Below are 4,974 nucleotides of genomic sequence, written 5' to 3'. Positions count from 1 at the left end.
TTTAGGCCCACATTTGTCTTTTATGAACCCTCACAGATCATATCCTTGCTTCAAATCAGTCTTTTAAGGTCAAGACTTTGGTTCTTAAGCGCCTCAAATGAGTTTGTCACGTGTAACTGTAGTCTCAAGACATATGGAACATATCCACTATCTCGACTTTCATCTTTGACCTCATGTTATGTCAGCTGGGCTTCTATTTATTAGTCTGTTACACTTTGTAATTGTAAAATATGTTACTCTTGGCCATCTACCAAGAACTCACCCCACTGTGGACATTACAGCAAATTGCATTTTAAAATGTCAAGTTACCATGATTCACACACCAGTATGGGTTTTGTTTGTTTACCCATCTTCTGTGGTATCTAACATACACGTCTGAAGGACCAGATCGTGGCCTTTCGTTCCTCCAAGTCATCTGTAGTTAATGTCGGAAAGGTGTTTTGCGAGTCTGTGCTCTGATGTGCTTCGGCCAGGGCCAGAGGGTCAGCCAAAGTAGGAAGCCGGCAGCCATGACAGCAAAGAAAACAGTGAAGCTCAGAATGGGGGCTTCAAAGGAGGTGGAGCGCAGTCCCTAGGGGCATCTCACACATGCTGGCCGCTCTTGAAAGTTAGCGGGCTGAGCGAGAGCTGACCTCAAGACACAACTTCAGTCAACAAGTCTCCTCCTTAGTTTAAAGTGCAGCGTGCTTCTATTTTTTCACCTGCTTCCTCCAAGCCAACAGGACACTTTTGAAGACCTGAGATCCTTAAGACATTGCTGCCGAGATGACAGGGTTGTTGGCTCTAACGATACCATCATCCTCAGATCTAAAATATCAGCCTGGGGTTGTGATGTATAGACAAAGAAACTATATATAATTTTAGATTCAATTTATAAGAAACACTTTTGATCAATAACAAAGCCTTGCGTTTTTATGATAACCAGTGTCTGCTTGTATTTTCGACTTCTCTGCACACGGGTGATATTGAACTAACATGGGTGGACCAGTGTCTTTCATTCTTTCCTTGAATTTCACACATGATGTTTCTGCATTATTTTCATAGTGCTGCATAGAAGAATTACTGTGTCCACTTCTGTTTTTGTACATTATAAAGTTTAAAAGTGTGTGGAATCCATTGGACCTCTGCATAGCCTCCGAGAAAGTAAACCGTTGTACTAACATGCATGGATAGGAGGCATATTGGTTCTTGAAAAAACACCGCAAGATCACAACAACAAACACTCTGCTATGTGACAACTATGGATGTTTATATACTTGATTCCTGTTGCCATTTTTTGTGCAATGACCTTCCCATTAACTTCTTACAATTATCAGTGAGTATGATCTTTCAGATAATTAATATTAATTATAATATGCATATTTTCTGCTAAAACATTTCTTAGTATTATTGTTGAGTTCACCATGCAGACTAATGTAGAATTTGCGTAGTACAGCATTTATGTGAAATTCAATTCAATTATCTAATTATTTTCTGTCACATTTCATTTGATCAATATAAACCATGTTTACGGTAAAACATTATTAATTTCTTATGTATTAAAAGTATAGTTAACCCAAAGATGATGCTGAATGTATGTGTATATAGTTTTACATGATAAGACATCAATGTATTGTCATGCTTATTAACTTTGTTTTCTAATATGCATTTTACTCGCATAGTGATGGTTACCATTGACTTACATTATATGAATCATCTGTTTTTAAAAAAAATATTTCATGTGCAGATTTTGTGCTAAAACCTTTCTTAGTGTTATTGTTGAGTACTCTCCATAGAAAGTCCATAGTACATCCTTTATGTGAAATTCAATTCAATTAGCTATTTATTTAATGTCACATTTCATTTGATCAATATAAACCATGTCTATGGTAAATCATTATTAATTTTGTATGTGTTAAAAGTCCACTTGGATGATGCAACAGCAGCCACAGGACAACGGTGCCAGTGGGCTCACCACACACCAGTTTTAGGGAGAGTGATAGAGCCAATTCGATGGCTGGGGATGATTGGTCATAAGTGCTGCTCATCAGAAAGACAGCGCTCACTGACAGTATAGTGTCCCCTTTACTATAATGGGGCATCAGGACTCACACAGACCGCAGATTGAGTGCCCCCTGCTGGCCTCACTAACACCAAATCCAACAGCAACCTAGTTTTCCAATGTGGTCTCCCATCCAGGTACTGATCATGCTCAGCCCTGCTTAGCTTCAGTGAGTAACCAGTCTTAGGCTGCAGGGTGATATGGTGGTGGCTACGTGGCTGTAGCATACAGTAAATGTATGTGTGCATATGGTTTTACATCATTAGACATCAATGTATTGTCATGCTTATTAACTGTGTTCTTTAATATGCATTTTACTCTTACAGTGATTACCATTGAAATATTTCATGTTCTGAAGAAAACAAAACCTTGAATGGACCGAGGGTAAATTGGTAAATAAACACTTAAAGAATGCTAAAAGAGCAGGTTCTGCAGGATGTTGCTTCACCTCAGATGGCTTAATAAAACAATTTTGCGCAAAATTTGAGTTTTTAAATTTTATAACCTCACAAAATACAAAGCTTCCATCCAATAAAAAAAAAAAAAACAGTTTCATGTGTAGGCTACCATGCTGATTTCACTTACCCAGATTATCATTTTATAAAATCTAGCAGGACAGTTTTTTTTTATTCTGTCTGGCAATGAATAATAATTTAAACCCCAACACAATCTCATGTGGAGCATGTTGATAGGAATATCACAGCATGACAACTAATCCATGCATTAATTGCTGACCTTAAGTGCTTCATAAATAGAGCACTAACATTAAGTTGGGAAGACTACATTTGAAAGAAAATATCAAATCTGAAACGTTTTCCACATTTTTATATGTTGTCCATCCATTATGAATCCGTTTCAGTAGCTATTCCCTTTCTATTTCATAGCACTAACAATTAAGCTCTGCGGTTTCCACATCAGCACTTCTAGGAATTGTCTGCGATTCTTTGATTCCAAGAGTCAGTGAAATTTATCTTGAACGAAAACAAGAGAGATCCTTTTTTACAGTCAGTGACCTGAGGTTTATTTAAGCTCCATCGTAGTGTAGCACTTGACATGTGCCGCTTTGTGAACGTTATTAGCCGCTTGGCCCCACAGTATGTTTAGATGAACAAGCCCTGAATCACATTTTACAGCTCAGAGCTCCTCTGACAGACTGCTAATCAATCTGACAGGATGTTGTCAATGTTGCTCTTCTAAAATGCTCCCTGGCTCACCCTGCAGTCCTTTAAACAAAACTAATGGGTTGTGATGTCAGCTTTCCGACTTCCAGTCTAATTGATGTACATTTTGCAGATCTTCCCAGAACAGTCATGGGCCATCCAGCACGGTACATCCACTCCCGTGACACAGGGTCAGGATTCACGCACACGTGTGATTATTAGGATGGCACTCATTAGGGAGCATCTTGCCTGACACTGTGGTCGCGCCGCTCTGAAGAGCACTGTGCGAATTACTGCCGTACACTCCCTGGCATTTTAAAAAGGAGCGATTGTCACACGCGATACCACCACCAGTCCCCGTGTCCACCTCTGCCCTACAGTGATTAATTGTTGGCGATGGCCAAGTAGAGGCCATTGATGCCAGCTGCTGGTCTGGGTTTGTTGAATTAATATCATGGACACTTTCTGCCAACCCTGCCCTGTCATTCACAAGTCCTTGAGACATGAAGCAAGTTTAGACGTATGGTTTGTGTTGTGTTTTTATTTCTATATGTATGTTTTGTTCAGTTTTAAAATAAGTGAGATTTTGAAAAGATCAATAATTGAAGAGTTTAGATGCAAAAACCTCTTAAGTGCCATCTGAAATTTTCTCCTAAAATTATTATTTTTCCCAGAGTACTAAGTATAAGTTGAGTAATTTCCCTTTCATTTCAATTAATGTGTTTTTTCATTGCATTTAATGTGAAACTAGTGAACATAAATATAGGAGTCTTGGAAAAATGCTCATTTTAGAATTTTTTTTTAGATGGAATTGAGAGGATTTTGCATCTGAATTCTTCAATTGTTCTTAGAATTTCATTTGGATTTATAGGCTTATGAAAGACAGTGTATTTTAATTTTATATTTCATTTTTAATAATACTGTATGCATTTCCCAAGGTAAACGAAAAATAATAATAATAACAACGTCAGCATCATGCTGTTTTACACAACATTTTATAACCTGAACAAGCACTGATGTCATAAAATATTTTATAAGACTTATTGATGTTGACTTGCGTCACAACTTACACAACTTACAATATATCATTCTATTTTTTTTGTTAGTTTGTTCATGGATCATGTCACTAAATAATACATAGCAAAGTTTTTGTTGGTCGAGGCAGTGCACAGTAGGTAGTGCTCTCGCCTTACAGCAAGAAGGTCGCTGGTTCGAACCTCGGCTCAGTTGGCGTTTCTATGTGGAGTTTGCATGTTTTCCCTGCCTTCGCGTGGGTTTCCTCCGGGTGCTCCGGTTTCCCCCACAGTCCAAAGACATGCGGTATAGGTGAATTAGGTAGGCTAAATTGTCCTTAGTGTGTGTGTGTGAATGTGTGTGTGGATGGGTCCCAGAGATTATACTTTGTAAAACCCAACAATTTTAGGTAACTCAAACCATTTGAGGAAACCGATTGCAACAAATCATTTAAGTTCAAAAACTAATCCTAGTGAGCACTGTGAACTTAATCCATTTGAGTAAACGAACCAATCAAAGCACAGTAAAACCCAATAAATGAAGAGAACTGAAACCAACTGAATACTGTAAAACCCAATAAGTTAAGGCAACTTAAACCGTTTGAGGAAACCGATTGCTACAAACCATTTAAGTTGAAAAAACTAATCTTTAAGAGTACTGTGAACTTACTTCATTTAAGTTGAAGTAATAAGGTATTTAATTAACTCATTACCTTCAACACTAAGATCAAACCTCTTTCCAAATGAGTAGAATTAACTT

The 4,974-nt window shown here is 37.8% G+C and overlaps 2 protein-coding genes across 12 annotated transcripts in view; both read right to left on the bottom strand.

Annotated features, from left to right (window-relative positions):
* clybl (citrate lyase beta like) overlaps positions 1 to 4,974 on the bottom strand; it is a 760,714-nt gene that overhangs the window by 430,190 nt on the left and 325,550 nt on the right. The gene's annotated exons all lie outside the window — the stretch shown is intronic.
* si:ch211-168k14.2 overlaps positions 1 to 4,974 on the bottom strand; it is a 241,539-nt gene that overhangs the window by 90,621 nt on the left and 145,944 nt on the right. The window lies entirely within an intron of this gene.

This window comes from Danio rerio, chromosome 9, assembly GCF_052040795.2.
Source record: "Danio rerio strain M-AB ecotype USA chromosome 9, GRCz13ab, whole genome shotgun sequence".
Lineage (NCBI taxonomy): Eukaryota > Metazoa > Chordata > Actinopteri > Cypriniformes > Danionidae > Danio > Danio rerio.
The sequence above is the reverse complement of the archived record's forward strand: the minus strand, read 5'-3'. Positions and strand labels throughout refer to the sequence as shown.